This window comes from Phoca vitulina, unplaced genomic scaffold (assembly GCF_004348235.1).
Source record: "Phoca vitulina isolate PV1807 unplaced genomic scaffold, GSC_HSeal_1.0 scaffold5, whole genome shotgun sequence".
In the NCBI taxonomy this organism is placed as follows: domain Eukaryota; kingdom Metazoa; phylum Chordata; class Mammalia; order Carnivora; family Phocidae; genus Phoca; species Phoca vitulina.
This window is the reverse complement of record NW_022589708.1, coordinates 42,115,751-42,140,979: the sequence shown is the minus strand read 5'-3', so window position 1 is coordinate 42,140,979 and position 25,229 is coordinate 42,115,751. Positions and strand designations below refer to the sequence as shown.

The 25,229-nt window shown below is 34.6% G+C and overlaps 1 pseudogene; it reads right to left on the bottom strand.

The window, feature by feature from the left end:
* Positions 1 to 286: 286 nt before the first annotated feature.
* On the bottom strand, positions 287 to 24,564 carry LOC116631409 (annotated as a pseudogene).
* Positions 24,565 to 25,229: the final 665 nt, after the last annotated feature.

Here is a 25,229-nt window from a genome sequence, read left to right as displayed (position 1 = left end):
CCATAGTTTTTATTAAAGACTGGAAGGAACAAAAATGAATTTGGAACAGAAAAGGGTAGAGATTCTTTTCCCACTATATTCTGCTCAAGGTATAGCTCACCCCCAAATAAGAACCATGGTAAAAAGGACATTCTTTCCTCAAAAACCTCAAAAACAGGGTCACAAGGTACAAGAAGAAAGCAAGAAAGAAGGAAAGAAAGACAAAAAAAAAAAAAAACAACTGCAACTTGTTCCCAGAGATTGGGGAAAATTTTAAAAAGTAAGGTTGGAATCCCATCAGTGTTCATTAGTCATCTCCTTCATCATCCTCTCTCCCCTCCCCCATCATCATCTTCATCACCATCATCTTCATCCCCTTCTCATCAGTATCTTCCAATCCTTTTTTTTCTTCATCATTTTCTTCTCCTTTCTCTTCTTAATCATCCATGTCAGAAACTATACTGTAATGGATTTGGCCAAATATCATCTTTGATGACCTCTCCTAACTCATTTGCACCTGCATCAAAATGGTCAGTAAATCAGGTTAAGAAATGCTCTGGTTCCTCATGCTGTCTCTTCCTGCTGGCTTTATTTTGTGTATGACTTGAACATTTCGGTCAAATCCTTTCCAAATTTACATTTGATTTCAGTGGACTTTGAAGATGGATTACTACTCTCATTCATATGAAATTCTTTGTAGAGAACTTTGTTTTGGAAGTAAGGGTTTTTGTGAAAACAAAAAATTGGTTCTGTAACCTGATTTAATATCTTCAAATTCTGTGACTTCAACTCTTGTCAAATTGTGCTTCTTCATCCTCCTCCCGAAGCAGGCAGACAGACACTTGTGGATGGTTGACAAATGTGATTCCACCGAAATTTGGGATTATCTTGCTCAATTCGGCCTCTTCTGAAAAAATGGTTGGCAGAGTTTGCTAGATTTCTGTTCTACTTTCAAAATCTCCTCACTGGCTTGTTCATTAAGTCTATTTCATTTGCACTTAATCCCATGCTTCTCGTTGTTCTTTTTCTGAGGTCTCGATTCCACCGTGGTTGGTGTTGAGCTCCATTTAAGGGAGCTGGTGCTTACACGGTGCTGCTCCTGTAGGGGGTTGAGAGGAGTGCAGCAGGGAGGGGATGAGAAGGGACGGTAAAGAAGATGCCAGCGGCTTCCGCTCAGCCACGCATGCGTGCGTGCTTGGCCCCGCCTCCTCTACTGCGCACGCAGCCCTCTCTTCCAGGCACGCACGCTCACCGACTGGACTGGCGCAGCGTGCTGTCAGCCTGGTTTCCGCCTTCGGAGGCCTGGTGGCGGCAAGGATGTGGCAGGCAGGCGTTTAGCTCTTCTTACTCCTCGTGCTCTAGCTCTCTTTTCCCTCTCCTGGGAGCCACCTCCTCCTCACATCAGCAGCAGCGAGTGGTCTTATGGTATCTTAAAGCAGGTATTATTTTTCTTAATTTTGAAAAAATAAGTGATAGTTTTTGTCTTTATCGGAGTAAGAAAAGAGGTCCACCCTCTGAACAAATTTTAAAAAGGGTACAATACTGTATTGTTAATTATAGGCATAACATTGTACAGTAGATCTCTAGAACTTATCTTGAATAACTGAAACCCTATACCCTTTGAACAGAACTCTCCATATCATTCATTCCAGCCCCTAGAAACCACCATTTATTTGTTTCTCAGTTTGCCCATTTTAATACTTCATATAGGTGAGATCATCCCTGATTTGCCCTCCTCTGACTGGCTTATTTCACTTACCAAACGGCCTATAGGTTTATGCATGTCATTGCAAATAGCAGAATTTCATTCTTGTTTAAGGCTGAATAATATTATTTTGCCTGTAAATGCCTCATTTTCTTTATCCATCAGTCTTTCAATGGTGTCATAAGTTCAAAAACAGCAGAAGTAAAACCAGTGAATCACCAAAGTAGCAATTTGTCCAAGTTTATTGCACACACACCAAAAAGATAGTTTGTGAACTGGGGGCACTGAAGCCAAAACATAGAAGAAAACTCAGGGATATATTGTGAGTTAAAAAACGGCTTATATAGTGAGAAGGCATTAAATGTCTATCCTTTACAGAGATTGGTTATTTTAATTTTCCTAAATGATAGGTAATTGGTCAGTAGTTATTTCATACTAACCTTGGGAGACAGTGTAAGTTTTGTTTATGATTTCCAGAGGCATAAATAAGAAATGACTTGGGTCAAGCTAGTTTTGCAAAATAAGTTTAATTATACTTTGCATGCTAAACTGCTTTTATCTGCTTAGAGTTTTCAATGCTGGTATGTGTTTGTTTTGATTTTAACAGTGGAAATTTAGGTTGCTTCCATAGCTTGGCTATTGTAAATAATACTGCAATAACCATGGAAATGGCAGATCTTGATTTCAGTTCTTTTGGATACATAGCCTACTTCTGTAGGATTGCTAGAGCTAATGATAGTTCTATTTTTAATTTTTTATTCAGGAAGCATCATACTGTTTCCCACAGTGGCTTCACCATTTTATAGTCCACCAACAGTATTTAGAGTTACAATTTCTCCACATCCTCACCAACGCTTGTTATTTTTTATTTTTTATTTATTTTTAAGATTTTATTTATTTGACAGAAAGAGACTGCAAGAGAGGGAACACAAGCAGGGGGAGTGGGAGAGGGAGAAGCAGGCTTCCCGCGGAGCAGGGAGCCCGATGTGGGGCTAGATCCCAGGACCCTGGGATCATGACCTGAGCCGAAGGCAGACGCTTAATGACTGAGCCAACCAGGCGCCCCTTTTATTTTTATTTTTGATAATAGCCATCCTGACAGTTGTGAAGCGACATCTCATTATGATGTTGATTGCCATTTCTCTGATGATTAATAATATTGAGCTTCTTTTTATATGCTTGTTGGCTATTTGCATATTTTTTGCAGAGAAATGTCTATTAAGCTTCTTTGTTCATTTTTTAATCAAGCTATTTGGCTTATTTTTGTTTGTTGTTTTGGGGTCTCTTCTGGTTTTTTATTTTGTTTTGTTTTTTGCTATTTAGTTGAACATCTTTATGTATTTTGAACATTAACCCCATATCAGATATATGATTTGGAATATTTTCTTCTATTCCATATGTTGTCCTTTCATTGTGTTTATGGTTTTCTTTTTGGGGTAGAAGCTTTTTGCTTTGCTATAATCTCATTTGTCTATTTTTGCTTCTAATGTCTGTTCTTTAGGAGTCATATCCAAGAAATCATTGCCAACAAGACCAATGCCATAAAGCTTTTGCCTATGTTTTCTTTTAGAAGATTTATACTTACAGGTTTTATGTTTAAGTCTTTAATCCATTTTGAGTTGGTTTTTGTATATGGTATAAGACACCAATTTCATTCTTTTGCATATGGATATCCAGTTTTCCCAGCACCATTTGTTGAAGAGACTATCCTTATGGGTTCTTGGCACTCTTGGCAAAGAAGAGGTGACAATATTTGTTTCTGGGTTTGTTTCTGAACCAATTGATGAACTTGGAGTATCCTCCCACTTATTGTGTCTTCTTTAATTTCTTTCAGCAATATTTTATAATTTTCAAGTATAAATAAATCTTTTATATTCTAAATTATATTTACATTAAAATATCTTATTCTTTTTGATGCTGTTGTAGATGGGATTTTTCTCTTAATTCTTAAAAATTTTCTTAAGTTTTGAATTTTAAGAGAGTTGGTTTTACTGTATAGAAATGTAACTGATTTTTGTATGTTGATATTGTATCCTGCAACTTTACTGAATTCATTTATTGAGTCTAACACTTTTTTTTTAGTGGAGTCTTTAGGGTTTTCTATATACAAAATCATGTCATCTGCAGAGAGATATAATTTTACTTCTCTCCAAATTAGGTATCATTTATTTCTTTCTCTTGCTGAATTTCTGTCACTAGGATTTATAGTACTGTGTGATATGGAATTAGTGAGAAGAGGTATCTTTACCTTGTTCTTGATTTTAGAGGAAAAGCTTTCAGTATTTCAACACTGAGTATGTTAGCTGTGAAATTTTACATATGGCCTTTATTATTTTGTTTTAATTTTATTCTCTTCCTAGTTTGTTGAGAGATTTTATATAAAAGTGTGTTGAATTTTGTCAAATAATGTTTTTGCATCTGTTGAGATGATCATATGCTTTTTATCCTTCATTCTGTTAATGTAGTGTATTAAATTTATTAATTTGCATATGTTGAACCATCCTTGCATCCCATAGATGAATCCTATTGGTCATGGTGTATGATCCTTATAAAGTGTTGGTGAATTCAGTTTGCTAACATTTTGTTGAAGATTTTTGCATCTATGCTTATTAGGGATGTTGGCCTTTATTTTTCTTTTGCTTGCTTGCTTCCTTTTCTTTTTTCTTTTTTTTTTTTTTTTTTGTAGTGTCTTTGTCTGGATTTGGTATCAAGATAAATCTGTCATCACAAAATAACTTTGATAGTGTTCCTTCCTCTTCAGTTTTTTGGCCAAGTTTGAGAAGGATTGGCATTAATTCTTCATTTAAGTGTTTAGTGGAATACAGCAGTGAGGCTTTTCTTTGTTGGGACGTTTAATTATTGATTCAGTCTCCTTACTCATTATTCATCTGTACAGGCTTTTTATTTTTTCACAATTCAGTCTTGGTAGGTTGTAATTTTCTAGGAATTTATCCATTTCCACTAAGTTATCCAATTTGTTGGTATACAGTTGTTCAAAGCAGTCTTTTGTGATTCTTTTTTATATCTGTGGCATCAGTTGTAATGTCTTTTCTTTTATTTCCAATATCATTTGAGTTTTCACCCTTTTTTCTCAGTTTGGCCAAAAGTTTGTCTAGTTTTTAAAAAAAAAATTGACTGTGTAAGCTTGATTTTTTTCTATTTTTCTGTTCTCTGTTTTGTTTATGTCTGCTCTAATCTTTATTATTTCCTTTCTTCTGTTAACTTTTGGCTTAGTTTTTGTTGTTCTTATTCCCTGAGGTGTAAAATTAGATTGTTTATTTGAGATTTTTTTTTAATGTGGACATTTATTGCTATAAAATTCCTTCTTAGTATTGCTTTTACTGTATCCCATACATTTTGATATGTAATGCTTTGTTTTCATTTGTCTTAGGATATTTTCTAATTTCCCTTATGATTTCTTCTTTGAACCATTGGTTGTTCAAGAGTGTGTGGTTTAATTTTCACATATTTTGAATTTTCAAGTTTTTCTTCTGTTGATTTCTAGCCTCATTTGATGGTAGTTGGGAAAAGATTCTTGCTGTGATTTTCATCTTCATAAATTTGTTAAAACTTTGTATTTAACCTAACATGTGATTTATACTGAAGAATGTTCTATGTGCAGTTGAAAAGAATGTATATGCCCCTGCCACTGGGTAGAAGGTTCTGAGTATGTCTGTTAGGTCCATTTGATCTGTAATGTTGTTCAAGTCCACTATGTCCTTACTGACTTTCTGTCTGCATGTTCTATGCATTGTTGAAAGTAGTGTATTGAAGTCTCCTACTATTACTTTATGGCTGTCTCTTTTTCTTTTCATTTTTGGTAATGTCTGCTTTTTTATATTTAGGTGCTTTGTTGTTGGGTGAATATATATTTGTAATTGATTCATATCCTGGTGAATTGATCTTTTTATCATTATATAATGTTCTTTGTCTCTTGCGGCAGTTTTTGTCTTAAAGTAATTTTTTTCTGATAGAAGTATAGCCACTGTTGCTCTCATTTGTTTACAGTATTGATGGAATTATTTAGAAGTGTTGAATTTAGCATATTTCTACCCTTGGGTTTTGGAAAATGTCAAGCTAAGGAAGAAATCACAAGGAAAAAGACATACTAAGTAGACTGAGACAATGTGATAAATGAAGGATCAGAGAAATATCAAATTGAGTGGGATAGGCAAAGTAATCATGATGGAAGAGATCACAGGTAGCATACAAGAAAAAATACTACTTTATAGTTGAAAGGATAAAACAGCTCAGTGGGGAAATACATTAAAATTCTATTATCATTTTGATTAAAAAGCTATCTATTTATCTTTTCTTTGGCTATTTACCCTGACATTTAATTTAGCATAAGTTTAAAAAAGTAATGCCAATATGGAAACTGACAGCTACTTTTTTGCTTATGTTGTCAGAATCCACAAACCTCTGTTGTGAAATATCATGTAGTACCCCTTTGGAGAATTCTGTCTTCATATGGCTTATTTATGTTTGTGCATGCTTTGAGTTACAAATGTTCAACACACACACATGCACTGAATAAATGCATTATTATAGAACAGCAAAACTATTCTTACAGATAGAATTGACCTCTTGTTTTTACTGGCTTCAAATGGGCACTATACAAACTTTTATAATAGCCCCTTTGATAATTTAGTAAACTTACTTATTTGAATACATTTATGTACCCAACTACCATTAAAGTATGCTATATTTTTTTGGACGGAAAGACCTAAGTGCCATCATTATTGTTTTTTTTGAAATGTCAGTATACTGCTAAATCAATGAGTGCTTATTAAATGAATGAAAAGAAAGAATGAATGAAATTTTAGATGTGACAAAAGTTTTGCCTTATGTAATTTTCTTAAACTTTTACAATACATGATTATTTATTTATTTTTTTTTTAAAGATTTTATTTATTTGAGAGAGAGAGAATGAGAGAGAGAGAACACATGAGAGGGGATAGGGTCAGAGGCCAAAGCAGACTCCCTGCCAAGCAGGGAGCCCGATACGGGACTCGATCCAGGGATTCCAGGATCATGACCTGAGCCGAAGGCAGTGGCTTAACCAACTGAGCCACCCAGGCGCCCCAATGCATGATTATTTTAATTGGGTTTCACATTGGAATGAAAATAATTTAGCCTGGGCAAGAAAAACAAAAAAATACGGTCCAAAGTAGAAGGAAATTAATATTCATTTCACAGCCAAAACATCAATCGGGTTATCAGACTGTGGTAACACAGCATTTTCCTCAGGTATTTTCCAAAATATGTACGCTTTTTAAATTTGCTTTTCTTTTCTTTTCTTTTCTTTTTTTAAGATTTTATTTATTTGACAGAGACACAGCGAGAGAGGGAACACAAGCGGGGAGTGGGAGAGGGAGAAGCAGGCTTCCCGCAGAGCAGGGAGCCGATGGGGGGCTCGATCCCAGGACCCTGGGATCATGACCCGAGCTGAAGGCAGACGCTTAACGACTGAGCCACCCAGGCGCCCCTAATTTGCTTTTCTACTATCTCTTTTTCCCGTATACTAACCTAGAGCAACATATTCTTGTTGGCTGAATTGATATTTACATTCTTGAATAATTTAGGAGACAAAGAGGTAGACTATATGACATTTTAAGCTACTTCTATATCATATTTCCAAGAATGAAAGAGAAAAACAAATTATGGAGGTGGTAAAGAGAAAATTTCCCAAGTATTTTTGGATTTTCATGTAGACTTATATTTTTAGAAAAGAGAAATGAATTTTTATGTTGAAATAAACAGCAATACTATTATAATATTTAATATAGACCAGATGTTTATTTTGTTGGTTTTATTAAAATTTGATTACTCATGGATATTATCACTGGCTAATTTGGCTTTCTTTTCTATGAAAAAAAATTTAAACGAACTGCAAAGTTTCCACAGAGATTTTGCAAATTGCCGAAAGTCACCTTCTCTCTAGAGACCTTGTCTTATCACAGCACATGAACTCAAAGTGCAAATATCTAATACGCTAAGCTCTCTACAACTGTGCAGCCTCAGCAGTGCTTGATACAGGGTAATTTGTTAGAGAAATGAAGGAAGAATTTAGAGAACTGGGATGGGATATCGTTTGGCCTAGGACACATCATTCAGTTCACTAATATTTTTGTTTTTTTAAATAGGAGATTGTCTTTAAACTCCTTTTTTTAAATATAGATTTTATTTATTTACTTGAGAGAGACAGAGAGCATGAGAGAGGAAGCAGGAGCTGGGGTAGGGGGATGGGAAGGACAGAGGGAGAGGGAGAAGCAGGCTCCCCTCTGAGCAGAGAGCAGGGAGGTGCTGGGATGGATCCTAGGACTCAGGGATTATGACATGAGCCAAAGGCAGACCCTTAACTGACTGAGCCACCCAGGTGCCCCTCACTCAAATATTTTTAAAAACACATTCAACAATAAATGTAATGAAGGATATATAGTTTTATAATTACAAATGACTAATAACATAAAATGTCCCTAGTGAATAGTATTTTTACATTGAAGATGCTTTCTATCTGAATGATTTTAGGGTTTATATATGAAATATTACAATCTTGATTATTTAGTTGCAATTCAATTTTTAAAAAATATAATTTAAATTTATTCTATATATGTTTGCTGGCCATTTGAAAAAAAATATGTGCAGAATACAAAATTAGGAAAACAAGTAATGATGTATATCATTTTAAGTTTATTGAGTTAATGGTCAAGTTACTCTGATTTAGTTTAAGTAGTACATAAAAGTGGGAAGAAGGCATGGACAATAAATGGTGGTAAACTTTGGTCAATTTCAGCTCTTAGTTTAGTGGTAGCCACCCATACCCCATCCTCCAGCCCTGTGGCAGGCAGCTGTGCGTTTGTTCTTGGAGGAGCTTTTCACAGATTGTAAAAGCCAGGGTAGGCAATAAGGACCCTATTCTCTAAATATTGGGGATCAGTGTTCTGATGGCTGATATGACACTTAGGATCTCAGAGGTGTAGACAAATAGGAAGGGGGGCAATTTTTACTGCATCTCCCCTTATTCTTACAAGCCCCTCACCCTCCAACTAAGTAACACCTAGGGGATTTAAACAATCAGCACCTTTTTTCTCCTTCTTTATTCTCTTCTTTCCCTTTTGGGAGCCAGACATTGAAGACTAGGACATTCAAAAGCAACTGCATATACAGGAGAAATTAGAAAGTCAGCAGGCAAGTCCAGGGAAAGGTGCTATCTCTGAAAAGATGCCTTAGGCTGATCCTCAGCATCAAGACAGCCTACATTAATAAAATCAGAAGAAACAAAACCTAGGAAACCCTGGGGGAGGGAGATAATCTGATTTCCCGATTTACCATATTAATTGAATCAAATCCCTGGTCTTCAGTTAAAAGAAATCATAAGGCATATAAAGAAACAGGTTAGTATGTACCATTCAAAGGAAAAAAATCAACAGAAATTGTATATGAGAAAAACTTGATGGCAAAACTTCTAGACAGACTGTAAAACAACTGTCTTAAAGATGCCTAAAGATCAGGGAAGAGCTGGAGAATGTCAAGAAAATAATGTATGATAAAAATAGAAATATCAATAAAGAGAAAACCTAAAAAGACATGAAAAAGAAATTCTGGATCGGGAAAGTACAATAACTGAAGTGAAAAATTCACTAGAGGGATTCATGGGCTCAGGTAAGCAGGTAGAAAGAATCAGGAACACAAAGATGGAACAATTGAAATTATCGATTCTGAGGAATAGAAAAATGAAGAAAGTGAACAGAATTCATCAAATGGATCAACATTTTTTAGTGGGAGACTTAAAGGGGAATAGAAAGAGAAGAAAGAGAATATTTGAAGAAACAGTAGCAGATCATTTTCCATATTTGATGAAATATATGAATGTAAACATCTAAAAAGCTCTACAAACTTCCAAGTATGATGAACTCAAAGATACCCACACCAAGACACATTATAATCAAAATGTCAAAGGCCATAGACAAAGAGGCTATCTTGAAAGCATCAAGAAAGAAGTGACTCATCCCATACAAGGGATCCTCAATAAGATTAACAGATTCTCATCAGAAATTTTGGAGGGCCAAAGATAGTGGGCTGATTTTAAAAGAAAATAAAAACTGTCAACCAAGAATCCTATATCCAAAAAGTTGTTCTTCAAAAGTGAGGAAGAAATTAATAGTTTCCAGGTAAACAAAAGCAGAGGGAGTCCATTATTACCAGATGTGCTCTACAGAAATATTAAATGGAGGCTTACAGGTTTAAGTGAAAGGGCATTAGGTGGTAAATCAAAGTGATATGAAGATATATAGATTGCAGTAAAAGTAAATACATGGGTAATTATAAACTCATATTGTAACTTTGGTTTATAATTCCACATTTTGTTTTCTACATAAGAGACTAATGCTTTTGAAAATTATTATTAGCTTGTGTTATTAAACACACAATGTATGAAGATATAATTTTGTGACAACTGAAGTAGGTGGGGCAGAGCTATAAAAGGAACAGAGCTTTTGTATGTTATTGAGATTATATAAATTAAAATTAGAATGTTATAACTTTAGGATGTTAAGTGTAATTCCCATTGTAACACAAACACATAAAGCTATAGAGTATACACAAAAGGAAATGAGAAGGGAACTATAAAAAAACTAAACAGAAGACAGTAATGCAAAAAGTGAGGGACCAAAAAAACTGTCAGACAAATAGAAAACAAATAACAAAATGAGAGGAGTAAGCCCTTCCTTATCTGTAATTACTTTAAGTGGTTTAAGCTCCAATCAAAATACAGATTGGCAGAATATATTTAAAAAACAACAATAACCATGATTCAACTATATGTTATCTATAGGAGACTGACTTTAGAACCAAAAATACAAATGATTTGAAAGTGAATGGATGGAAAAAGATATTAATGCAAGAGCAGGAGTGGCTATATTAATATCATACAAATAGACTTTATATTAAGAAAGTTCATAAGAGACAAAAAAGGACATTCTGTGTTAATAAAATGGTCAGTGCATCAAGAAGACATTATAAATATTTATGTGCCTAATAATAGACCATCAGAATATATGAAGCAAAAATGGATAGAAATGAAGGAGAAAATAGACAAAAATATCAGTAATAATATTTAGAAACTTCAATACCCCACTATCAGTGAATGGAACAAGCAGATAAAAGATAAGTAAGGTCATAGAGGATTTGATGAACAGCACAATAAAACTACTAGGTCTGACTGACATATCCAGGACACTCTGCATAAACAGCAGCAATAATACAAATTCTTCTCAAATACATATGGGATGTTTTATAGGATATAACATATTTTGGCCATAAATTAAGTCTCAGTAGATCTAAAAAGATAGATATCATACAAAGTATCATCTCGACCATAACAGGATGAAGTTAGAAGTCAGTAACAGATGAAAAACTGGAAAATACACGAATTTAAGGAAATTAAACAACATACTCTTAAAAAATCAATGGGTCCAAGAAAAAATCATGAGGGAAATTAAAAAATAAATAGAAATAAATGAAAATGAGAACACAGCATCCCAAAACTTACGGGACATAGAAAAAGCAATGCCAAAGAGGAAATTTATAGCTATAAAAGCTCACATTAAAAAAGAAGACAGGTTTTAAATCAACAACCTATCTTTATAACTTGTGGAACTAAAGGAAGAGGAACAAACTAAACACAAAGCTAGAAAAAAGGAAGAAATAATAAAAATTAGAGCAGACTAAAATGGGAAAAACAATAGAGAAAATCAACAAAACCAAAAATTTAGCTCTTAAAAAATATCGACAAAATTGACAAATCTTTACTTAGATTGACTAAGGAAAAAACACTTAAATTGCTAAAATCAGAAATGAGAGTGGAGACATTACTACCAATTCTACAGAAATTTAAAAAAAAAAGATTTTAAGAGATTATTCTCAATAATTGCATGGCAAAAATTTGGATGACCTTGATGAAATGGACAAATTTCTGTAAATACAAAACCAGCCAAGAAAAGCCTGAGGGCTCACACTTTCTTATTTTAAAGCTATGGTAATCAGAACAATGTGGTATTGGGCCCAGAATTAACCCTTGTATATGGCCAAATAATTTTTGACAAGGGTACCAAGACAATTCAATGGAAAAAGGACAGTATCTTCTACCAATGATGCTGGGGAAAACTGGACATCCACATGTAGGAGAAACAAGTTGGATCCTTACTTAAAGCCACGTACAAAAATTAAAATGGATCCAAAGCCCTATATGTAAGACCTAAAATTACAAAACTCTTAGAAGAAAACATAGGGGGAAAGTTTCACAGCATTGGGTTTAACAATGATTTCTTAGATCTGACACCAGAGGCAAAGGCAGTAAAAGAAAAAATAGACAAATTGGACTTAATGAAAATTGAAAACAGATACTATCAACAGAGTAAAAGGTAACCTACATAATGGGAGAGAATATTTGCAAATCATGTGTCTGATTTTACTGTCCAGAATATATAGAGACTCCTAAAATTCAACAACAAAAAATCAAACACCTGCATTAAAAAATGGACAAAGTACTTGACTATAAATTTCTCCAAAGAAGATATGCAAATACACAGTGAACACATGAAAAGATGCTCAATGTCACTAATTATTAGGGAACTGATAATGCAGACTGTAATGAGATACCACTTCACACCCATTAGAATCACTTCTATGAAAAACAGAAAATAAAAATTGGCAAGGATTTGGAGAAGTTGGAACTCTTGTGCACTGTTGATGAGAATCTAAAATGATATAGCTGCTGTACAAAACATTATGGCAGCTCCTCAAAAAATTAAAAATAGATTTACCAAATGATTAAGTGATCTCACTCCTGGGTATATACTAAAAAAATTAGAAGCAGGGTGTCAGAAATATCTGCACTTTCATGTTTATAGCAGGCTTATTAACTGTAGTTGAAGTGTGGAAGCAAGTCTGTAGTAAACAAATAGATAAGCAAACTGTTGTATGCATACAGTGGAATATTATTCAAGCTTTAGAAGAAGGAGATTCTGCCACGCTACAGCATGGAGGGACCTTGAGGACATTATGCTAAGTGAAATAAGCCAGTCATAAGAAGACAGATACTGTATGCATCTACTTAATGAAGTACTTAGGGTAATCAAAATCATAGAGACAGAAAGTAGAATGATGGTTGCCAGAGGCGGAGGAGAAGGAGCAATGGGGTGTCATTGTTTAATGGGTACGGATTTTCATTTTTTTGAGATGAAAATAGTTTTGGAGATGGATGGTGGTAATGGTTATACTACAGTATGAATCTACCTAATACCACTGAATTATACCCTTAAAAATGCTTCAGATGATATATTTTATGTTTTTGTATTTTGCCACAATTTTTTAAAATTGAGAAAAAGATAATTGGGGAAATTTGAATAGGAATGGTTATTAGGTGAAATCCACAAATTAATCATTTTGCTAGAAGTTTTATGATATTTTGGTTATTTAGAAATATCATTATGTTTTAGAGATGAATTCTGAAGTATTTGGGAGTGAAATGTCTTGGTATCTTTAATGTACTTCAGCAACAGCAATAAAATAAAAGAATTGTGACATGATGTCAGCAACTGACATCTAAGTGATGCGTACAGGTATTTATTTTACTGTGTTCTCTCTTTTTTGTTATGTTTAAACATTTCCATAATAAAAATTTTTTAAATATTCCATTGATTGTATAGCTCATACAATCTATGACATATATATATATATATAATTCATAGAAACAACATATTCAGAAATAAGAAATGAGAGAAGCAAATACTGTTTATCACTCAAAGACAATTCTTGCTAACATGCTAGCATATATTTTTACAATTTTTCTAGCTTATTTCATTTGATTATGAACAGTTCAACAATTTTTCTGTGATAAGCTCTTTGTAAATATCATTAAAATGTTTTATTAAACTTCCTTGTAAATATTTTCTGGTGTATGGATAGAGAAATTTCCCCGAGTGGGATTGTTAGCTTAAAGGGTATGCATATGTGTAATCGTAATTGATGCTGCCAGTTATATTCCTAAGAATGCTATAACACTACATGTATCAGTTCTTGAGTTTTAAGGATGCAAATATTATATATTCTGGCTATTCAGACACATGGCTTGCACTGAAAGCATTTCCATATAAGTAAGACACTAGTGTTGCTGTCTGTAACAGATGCTGTTGTTGTACTGCCCAGATGCCATTTACCAGGCCAGGACACTAATTTCCTAGCAGTAACAACTTTTGGCTGTTAGTAGCTCACATCTGCACCCTTCTTTGGAAGATGGTATTGGGCTGATAAAAACTATATTACTCAGAGATGCTTAAGAGATTAGACTCCAGCAACTTCAATGGGTCATGGCCTCCATGGTCAATGACCAATCCAAAGGATTATAGCAGTGCCAACCACTATTTTTAGATACAATGGCTTTGTATCATAATTCACTAGTAGAGGGGCGCCTGGGTGGCTCAGATGGTTAAGTGTCTGCCTTCAGCTCAGGTCATGATCCCAGGGTCCTGGGATCGAGCCCCGTATCGGGCTCCTGGCTCGGCAAGGAACCTGCTTCTCCCTCTCCCTCTGCCTCTCTCCCTGCTCATGCTTTCTCTCTCTCTCTCTGTATCTCTGTGTCTCAAATGAATAAATAAAATCTTTAAAAAAATAAAAATAAAAATAATTCACTAGTAGAATTCTCCCTGGGATTATGGTGAGGCTGGATATCTCCTGAAGTCAAATTTTTGTCTAGTTCAGGGTGGGTAAACCTTTACTGTCTAGGGACAAATAGTAAATATTTTAGGCTCTTCAAGCTCTGTGGCCTCAAGCTACAGTTATTATAACAATGTGATACTGGCATAAAAACAATATATAGACCAGTGGAATAGAATAGAGATCCCAGAAATAAAGTCATGCCTATATGGTCAATTGATCTTCAATAAAGTTGCCAGATATACAATGGGGAAAGGATAGTTTCATCAAATGATACTGGGAAAACTGGATATCCACATGCAACAGAATGAGATTGGGTCCTTATCTGACCCCATACACAAAAAAACACCTAAATGGATTAAAGACTTAGATATAAGACCTGAAATTGAAACTCCTAGAGGAAAACATAGGAGCATAGGCAAAAGTTTTATGATATTGATCTTGACAAAGATACTTTGGATAAAACACCAAAATCAAAGATAACAAAAGCAAAAATTGACAGTGGGACTACATCAAAGTAAAAAGCTTCTGCACAGAAAAGGAAACAACCTGTGGAAGGGCAACCTATGGAATGGGAGAAAAATCTTTCAAACCATGTATCTAATAAAGGGGTTAATTGTCCAAAACATACAGAGAAGTCCTTCAACTTAATAGCAAAAAAGCAAGTAACCTGATTAAAACATGGGCAAAGGACTTGAATAGACATTTTTTCCAAAGACAACATATGAATAGCTAGCAGGTATATGAAAAGAAAAAAAGAAAAAAGCTCAACATTACTAATTGTCAGGGAAATGCAAATCGAAACCACAATGAGATATCATCTTACACCTATTAGGATGGATATTATCAAAACAACAAAAGTAATAAGCATTAGTGAGGATGTGAAGAAATTGGAACCCTGTGTACTATTGATAAGAATGTAAAATGGTGTAGCTGCTATGGAAAACCGTGTGGAAATTCCTGAAAAAATTAAAAATAGAACTACCATATGATCTAGTAATTCCGTTGGGGAGTATATATATCCAAAGGAATTAAAACCAGAATCTGGAAGATATATCTGCACTTCTGTGTTCACTGAAGCATTTTTCATGACAGCCAAGATATGAAACAACTTAAATATCTGTCAGACTAATAGATACAGAAATTGTCACACACACACACACACACACACACAGTGGAATAATATTTAGCTTTGAAAATATGAAAATCGTACCATTTTGAATAACACAGATGAACCTGTAGGATGTTATTCCACATAAAATCCAGTTATAAAAGGACAATTCCTGTATGATTCGGCTCAGATGAGGTATCTAAAATAGTCAAACTCAGAGACAGAGAGTAGAGTGATGCCTGGGAGGAGACAAAAATGAGAAGTTACTGTACAAAGTGGGTAAAAAGTTTCAGCTAATCAAGATAAATAAGATTTAGAGATGTGTGTACATTTTGTCTATATATTTTATTGTGTACTTAAAATTGTGTTAATAGGGGCGCCTGGGTGGCTCAGATGGTTGAGCGTCTGCCTTCGGCTCAGGTCATGATCTCGGGGTCCTGGGATCGAGTCCCGCATCGGGCTCCCTGCTCCTTGGGAGCCTGCTTCTCCCTCTCTGTCTCTAATGAATAAATAAATAAAATCTTTAAAAAAATAAAAAATAAAAAAAAAAAATAAAATTGTGTTAATAGGATATATTTCCTATTAAGAGTTCTTGCCACAATAAAAAAAAAGAACTTATGTTCCAAAAATATTATTTATAGATTCTGAAATTTTAATTTCATATAATTTCCACATGCCAGGAAATATTATTTTTCTTTCACATTTTTCAGCCACTTAAAAAATTTAAAACTACTCTTAAGATGTACAGCATGTTGATTTGACACATTTATATAATGCAATATGATTACCACATTAATGTTAGCTAGCACCTCTATCATGTCACATGATTACTATTTCTTTTTTTGGGGGGTAAGAACGTTTAAGATCTACTCTATTAGCAAATTTGAAGTTTATAATACTGTATTATTGACTGTTATCACTATGCTGTGCATCAGATGTCCAGAACTTAATTAACTACTAGTTGCAAGTGTACATGCCTTTATTAATAGCACATGCATAGTTTTTCTGTTTGAAAAATGGCATTTACAATTGTGATAAAAATGAAATGGTGTTCTTTATAAGATTTTATTTTAACTAAAGAAAAAATAGTATTTCTCCATATTTGTGTATGTATGTATATACAGGCTTGTTCACATGAATATATTAATATGTATATAACATACATATTTTTCAGTAGTGATAAAGAGACAATAGTTTTTTTAAGATTATTATTTATTTATTTGAGAGAGCAGAGCGAGCAAGAGAGAACATGAGTGGGGGAGAGGGGCAAAGGGAGAGGAAGAAGCAGGCTCCCCACTGAACAAGGAGACCGATACGGGACTCAATCCCAGGACCCTGGGATCATGACCTGAGCCGAAGGCAGATGCTTAACCCCCTGAGCCACCCAGGGGCCCCAAAGAGACAGCAGTTTTAACAGGAGTGGAGTATTTTTTTTCTACATTTGATTTATAAATCTCTTATTTTCCAATCTAAATAATCATTTTTATATGTGAATAGTAACATGTTTAAATAAGGAAAAATTATTTGTTTGGTTGCTCTGGATTTATATCTTAAAATATATGTATTTTTTCCTATTATATTGAGACAAGTAATGAGATGACAGTTACTATTCACAAAAAGGAGACTGAGGTCTGTGATGACATCACTGCCTCTTCCATGAATTTTTGATGTAGTATGAGAATGTACATGCAGATCAGTTCAGTGAAATGCTGTTCCATATATCTTAAATATCCTATATGCATATATCGTATTTTTGCGAGACTAGTTTAGTTCAGCAAATCACTTTTCCTTTAAAAAATGTTGAACATAGCTGCTAAAATACATTAAAATTCTTTACTAGTTGTAAAATTTTGGCAGCAAATAGCAGTTCATTGGACCAACAGTGGTTCACTCACTCAAGATATTCCATTATTTCACATTACAAAATACCTGGAGAAAGGGAGCTTGTTGTCTCATGTTTACGAGAGGGCTCCTGCAGCCCCAGTCATACCACACATTCCATCTTAAAGGGAGGTATAGGCAAAAAATGTCTTTTTCTTTTTATATAGGACTAGTCTCCTTTTTTGTGTGTTTTTATCTTGAATGAAATCTGTTCCAGAATTTTTCTATAGAATTATTCTTAGGACTCATCCAACTTGGTCACATACATCTTATCACTTGTCATTAAAATATATCAAAAGATAATGGATTAGTAAAATGAGTTCAGACTAATAATGCCTCTTTATCCCTTAGCAGAGGAGGTTAATGTGTTAACTATTAAATTGAAAATGGAAGGGATAGAGTAAAATTGAGAGAGGCGTTTTATAGTTAACAAATTATGAATCCAGACACTTGATCATTCTTCCCACCTACATCCCCCCAGACTTTAATCCTAGTGTCAGATAAATATAAATAGTTAGACATCTAAAACTTTCAGAAATATTTCTATTTAACATCACAGTCTATTAGGATAAATGATTTTGATGTCATTTTATTTTTACATGGCGATATATTGAATGGTTGAAAACAGAGGTAAGCCGATTGACAAAAGTCTTCCAACTTAAACATTACTGAAAATTAGAGAATAAAGCATGATCCTATATAATTCATGAATAAATAAAGCTCAACAATGGCTTTTTGAGACAGACATTAGTTCATTAAAATATTCTTTTATAAGATAATATCCATGCCAAGGCACATATCAGGGATTAGCTTTAGTTAAAGCAATTTCCCAAAGACTTACTTGCTCTTCTTCACAATATTTTATATTTTAATAGAGGCACATAGCAGAGAGAGGCTGAGTCCGAGAAATTTCAGTAACTTAAAGTCACAAACTAATGGGTAGAGCTAATGTTAAAATCTAGGCGTGATTCATCCATTCTTTCCTGAGTTTGAATTAGAATCTTTTATTTTTATAAGTACATTAACAAAGTTTTTCATTTTGTTATTAATTCTAAGGAAAAATAACTCGTAAGTATCTGTTTTATCTTTTTAATCACCATTTTCCCCCCTAACATCTGCTCAAAATCTTCAGAAAATGCTTGGTGTTTTAAAACAGTAGTTTCCAAATAATGTTTCTAGGGCTAGCAGCATCAGTATTGCCTATAAATGTATTAGAAACACAGATTCATAGCTCCCACCTTCACATACACAACCTGAATTATCTGGGGCTGAGTCAAGAAATTCTTTTAACAAGTTCTCCATATGATTCTTAAGCATTGTAAAGTCTGAGAACCACCATTTTAGTGTATATGTTTTTAAGTAAATTTTATACTGAATCCACAATGTTTTTTAAGCTAATTTTAATTTTGGTTCTTTAAAGAAAATTTACAAGTATTAGCTTGGATTTGTTCTTCAGCAAATAGTGAAATTCATTTTCTATCATGATACAATTAAAAACTGTTTATTTTCTGTTGGTAGTTTAGAGAATGGAATAAAAGAATGCCAAGAAATTCAATTAACTTGAGAACTATTGCTAGACGTTCAGTAATTTTCCTATATTGTGAAGAATTAGAAAAAATTTACTATTTATGCAATTATACAGATATGTGTGTTCATATTAAGACATAATATGCACTACTTGATATATATATATTCCCTAATTAAATATAAAAGTAATGATCGGGGGCACCTGGGTGGCTCAGTTGGTTAAGTGTCTGCCCTCAGCTCAGGTCATGATCCCAGAGTCCTGGGATTGAGTCCTGCATTGGACTCCCTGCTCAGTGGGGAGCCTGCTTTTCCCTCTCCTCCCTGCTCATGCTCTATCTTCTGTCGCTATCTCTGTCTCTCTTTCTCTCTCAAATAAATAAAATCTTTATTATTTGTATTATTTTTTAAGATTTTATTTATTTGAGAGAGAGAGAATGAGAGAGAGCATGAGAGGGGAGAGAGTCAGAGGGAGAGGCAGACTCCCCGCTGAGCAGGGAGCCCGATGTGGGACTTGATTCCGGGACTCCGGGATCATGACCGGAGCTGAAGGCAGTCGCTTAACCAACTGAGCCACCCAGGCACCCCTAAACAAAATCTTTTAAAAAAATGTAATCATCGGCTTTGGTGGAATTCTGTTTTTGCAAATGGTTATGCTTTGAGTACAATGTATTTAAGATTAACACTTTGTTTACCTTTGACAGCCTTTGTGGTCTGATTAGATAAATATTTGTTTTGCTGTTTCTTACATGATTAAAAATGTCAAGATATGCAAATTAATGTTCTTTTACATGCCTGCTAGCAAAAGTTATATGTGTTGTAATGAATATAATGTTTTTGATTACTGCTTTAACATCCTTACTCATAACTGATCTGTTCATATTTAGTTTCTTCATGATTCAGTCTTGGTAGATTGTATGTTTCTAAGAATTTATCCACTTCTTCTAGGCAGTCTAATTTGTTGACATGTAATTTTTAGTATTTGTTGATGGTTTCTTCCACTGTGCAAAAGCTTTTTAGTTTTATGTAATCCCATTTACTTATTTTAGCTTGTACCCTTGCCTTTGGCGTCAAATCCAAAAATATATCACTTGGACCAATGTCAAGGAGTTTATCACCTATATATTCTTAGAGGAGTTTATGATTTCAGGTCTTACATTGAAATCTTTAATCTATTTTGAATTAATTTTTTTACATGGTGTATTATAATGGTCCAGGTTCTTTCTTTTGCACGTCGCTGTCTAGATTTCCCAACACCATTTATTGAAGAGATTGTCCTTTCTCAATTGTGTATTTTTGCCTCCTTTGTCATAGATTAATTGACCATATATGTGCAGGTTTATTTCTGGGCTCTCTATTCTGTTTTATTGATCTATGTATCTGTTTTTATGCCAGTATCATACTGTTTTGGTTGCTATAGCTTTGTAATATAGTTTGAAATCAGAGAGTATTATACCCCTGGCTTTGTTCTTCTTAAGATTGTTTTAGCTATTCGGGGTCTTTTGTGGTTCCATACAAATTTTAGAATTATTGATTCTAGCTCTGTGAAAAATACCATTGGAATTTTGATAGGGATTGCATTAAATCTAGATTTAATTTACTAGATCACAAAATAGATTACTTTAGTAATATGTACATTCTAACAATATTAATTATTCCATTCCATGAGCATGGAATAGTTTCCATTTATTTGTGTCTTCTTCAGTTTCTTTTATCAGTGTCTTAGAGTTTTCAGAGTACATGTCTTTCACCTGCTTGATTAAATTCATTCCTAGGTATTTTATAACTTTTTTGGATGCAACTATAAATGGATTATTTTCTTGATCTCTCTATCTGATAGTTTATTAGTGTATAGAAATGTAACATTTTTTGTATTAATTTTGTATCCTACAACTTTACAGAATTCACTTATTCTGACAGTTTTTTTGCTGGAGTCTTTAGGGTTTTCTATATGTAATATCATTGGCTAATAGTGACAGTTTTATTTTTTCCCAATTTGGGTGCCTTTTATTTCTTTTTCTTGCCCAATTGCTCTGGTGAGAATTTTTAATTCTGTGTTGAATAAAACTGGATATGGGCATACTTGTCTTATTCCTTTTTTCTTTTCTTTTTTCCTTTTTTTTTTTTTTTTTTTTTTACAAGGAGAAGGGAGAGGAGGGGGTACAGGAGAAGGAGAGAGAGAATCTTAAGTAGGCTCCACAACCAATGTGGAGCCTGACCTCGGGGTCAATCTCATAACCCTGAGATCATGACCTGAGCCAAAATCAGGAGTCAGATGCATAACTGACTGAGACACCCGGGCACCCCTACTTTTCTTATTCCTGGTCTTAGAGGAGAAGCTTTCAGGTTTTGACAGCCGAGTATATTAGCTGTGGGTTTGTCATATATGGCCTTTATGATGTTGAAGTATGTTCCCTGTATACCTACTTTGTTGAGCGTTTTTAATTGTAAATGGATGTTAAATTTTGTTGAGTGCTTTTTTTCAGTAGCAAGTTGTGTAATCTCTGTGTATTGGTAGTTTTTCCAGTTTTCTTATTATAAATTATTTCTAGTTTCATACCATTGTTATTGGAAAGATGCTTGATACAGTTTCATTATTCTTGAATTTACTGAGACTTGTTTTGTGGCCTAACATATGATTTGTTTTGAAAAATGTTTCATGTGCCCCTGAGAAGAATGTGTATTCTGCTGATTTGGGATGAAATGTTTTGTATATATCTATTAAGCCCATCTGGTCTAATTTGTCATTTAAGGCTGATGTTTCCCTATTGATTTTCTGTCTGGATGATCCATTTATTAATGTTACTGGGGTATTAGAATCCCATACTAGTATTGTATTCCTGTGAATTTCTCCCTTTAGAGCTGTTGATATTCTATTTATATGTTTTGGTGCTCTTGTGTTAGGTGCATATGTATTTATAAATATTGTATCTTCTTGCTATGTTGACTCCTTTATCATCATGTAGTGCCCCCTTGTCTTTTATTACAGTCTTTGTCTTAAAAGCTATTTTGACTAATAAGAATATAGTTACACACCACCTTTCTTTTTGTTTCCATTTTCATGGAGTATCTTTTTCCATCCCTTTACTTTCAGTTTGTGCAGATCTTCTAAAGTGAGTCTCATTTAGGCAGCATGTAGATATGTCTTGTTTTTTTTTTTTTTTTATCATTCAGCCACTCTATGTCCTTTGATTGGAGAATTTAGTCTGTTTACATTTACAGTAATTACTGATAAGTGTATATTTATTGTCATTTAAAAATGTTTTTTGGCTGTTTTTGTAGTTCATCTCTGTTTCTTCTTCTCTTTCTCTTTTCTTGATTACTCTCTTCAGTGTTATATTTAGATTCATTCTTCATTTTTTTTCTGTATTTACTATAAGTTTTTGCCTCAGGGCTATCATTAGATTAACAGGTATCTTCCTATATATATAACAGTCTATTTTAAGTTGGTAGCAACTTAAATTAGGACACATTCCAAAACTCTACATTTTTATTCCTTCCTTCATATTTTATGTTTTGATGTCACTTTTTACATCTTTTATTTTAGTGTTTTCCTTAATAAATGTTGTAGTTTTAATTTTACTATTTTTGTCTTTTTACCTTACTAGTAGCTCTGTAATGATTAATCTACCATCTGTACTATACATTTACCCTTTTCATGAGATTTTTACTTTCATGTGTTTTCTTGCTATTAGTGCCATTTCTTTTCAACTTAAAGAGGTCTTTTTAATATTTTTTTGTAAGTCCAGCTTAGTAATGATGAACTCCTTTAGCTTTTGCTTGTCTGGAAAAATTTTAATCTCTTCCTCAAATCTGAAATGATAACCTTGCCTGGTAGAATATTCTTGATTGGAAGTTTTTTCTTTCAGCATTTGAGTATGTTGTCACCCCTTTTGGCTTGTAAAATTTCTGTTGAGAAATCTGCTGATAGCTTTATGGGATTTCCTGTGTACCTAAAATTGTGTTTTTCTCTTACTGCTTTTAAGATTCTTTTTTATCTTTAACTTTTGACATTTTAATTATAATGTGTCTTGCTATGGCTATCTTTGGGTTTATGTTATTTGGGATTCCTAGACCTGGCTGTCTGTTTCCTTTTCCAGTTTAGGGAAGTTTTCAGTCATTATTTTTTCAAATATAGTTTCTTTCCATTTCTCTCTGTTCTCCTTCTGGGACCCCAATGATGTGAATGTTATTTGGCTTAATCCTGTCCCAGAGGCGCCTTAACATTATCTTCATTTTTTAAAATTCTTTTTTTTTTTTTGCTTCTATATCTTTGTGAGTTCCATTACTTTATCTTCCTGCTTGCTGATCTTGCTGCTCTTCTACTTCATCCAGTCCACTTTTGAACAACTAGTATGTTTTTCAATTCAGTTATTATATTCTTGAACTCTTTGACTTCTGTTTGGTAGTTTCTTATGTTTTCTTTCTCTTTGTGAAGTTCTCACTGTTTTCATCCTTTCTTCTACTGAGTTTGTTGAGTATCTTTATGACCATTACTTTGAATTCTTCAACCTCCGTATCACTGAGGTCTTTTTGTGAGGTTTTGTCTTGTTCTTCTATTTGGAACATATTTGTTTCCTCAGTTTGGTTGACTCTGTCTTTGTTTCTGTGGATTAGGTGAAACAGCTATGTCTCTCAGTTTTGAAGGAAGAGCCTTGTGTAGGTAATATTCCTTCTCTTTCAACCTTGCATTAGCTCTTGGTTGTCTCTCAAACCTTTATGATTATCTAAACTGCCTGATTTATTCTTGATATGATCCTGTTGTTGAGGATGTACCAAGATCTTTCTGTGATCTAAGGGGAGGAATCTCATTTAACACATAGTTTCAGGATGATTGGAAGCTAGACCGTAAGGCAACAACTTTTAAAGTATGAAAATATATATAGGCCTATAGATCTCTGCTGGCCACCAGACCAGGAGATCTGTAGGTGTCCCATAGGCAACAATTTGAACAATTGAGGCTCCAGATGAGTATATAAACTTCTTTCTGGGAAGTCTCATTGAAACGTAGTTAGCCCAGGGAGGTACACAAGGATGGTGTCTCCTTGCCTATGTTCTCCAGGAGTGCCCCCTTAACTTCTAGATGTATGTGAAACCTGAAGTCTGTCCCTCAGGATGAATCTTCAAGCTACGTAAATAGGCCTTTTTCACAGGAAAACTGGGGTTGTGTTTCATTCGCTCTCTGTACAGTATCCTATGGGTGGTGGCCAACCAAGAACTGTCTTCCAAATTGTTGCAGGTCTGTGGAGCTCAGATACACCAGCACTCATGGTCGTGAGGGGCAAATAATCAAATATTGTCCCCTGTGCATTCTTGCTCATTTTAGCTAAGCAGCTGGAGAGCATAGGGGACAGGGTATGCTCCCCAATTTCAGAAAGGCATTGGGAAAAATGTCCTGGTTGTGTACATTGGTGGGCTTCAGCATTGCAGCTAGAGAGTGCTTTGTCTTTTGCATGCATGGGCTTTAAGCTTTAGAGGATTGAGGGTAAGTGTCATAACCACCCACTTGCTCCCAGACTTTGGCTAGAGAGCAGGAGAGTTCTGCAACTATTTGGGCTCACCTACTGCAGTCAGAAAGTGGGGGAGTGCTGCAAATGCCCATATTCTCCTGCCTTGGCAAATACTGCCACTTCTCACACTTGCCCATCTCAGCAAAGCAACAAGAGGGTGCCATACCCAAGCTTGCTCACTTTTGTTAGCAGGCCAGGTGGAGAGTACAACAATGGTATCCACCAGCACCTCTGTTTCCAAGGAGTGTCTCAGCTGTCTCTCATCCCTCTAGCCAGTGTACCTAGATCAGCAAATGAATCTCCCTCAAATATAGTCTTGGTGCTTTGCAAACTGCTGTTTTATTCACTGTGTTTTAGGGCAAGTGTGACTGCACACAATCCTTCCAAAGGGGGAACCTCAGTTTCCTCTAGCACTTTGGGACTTCTGGATGTCAATCTCATTGGTTTTCTAAGCAGACATTCTGGTTCTGGTCTCTCTGGTGCAGATTCCAGGAGGTGGGGTGCCCATTGTGGAGCACCAACCTCTCTTTATTCTGGATAGAGTGCCTGGCTAGTGAGATCCCTCCCCACTGTGTCTTGCCATGCTGGGGGTAGGGTTTTTTTTTTTTTTTTTGGTGAGACTGTGTCTCTGCGTGTCCTACCCATATCAATGTGATTCTTTTGTCATTTGTTGTGGAGGAGCTGTTCATCTGGTTTTCGTATCTTTTTCAGATGGAAATTATTTATATCTAGCTGTAGATTTGGTATGTCCATGGGAGGAGGTGAGTTCAGGAATCTTTCTTTACCTCCATCTTGGACCCCT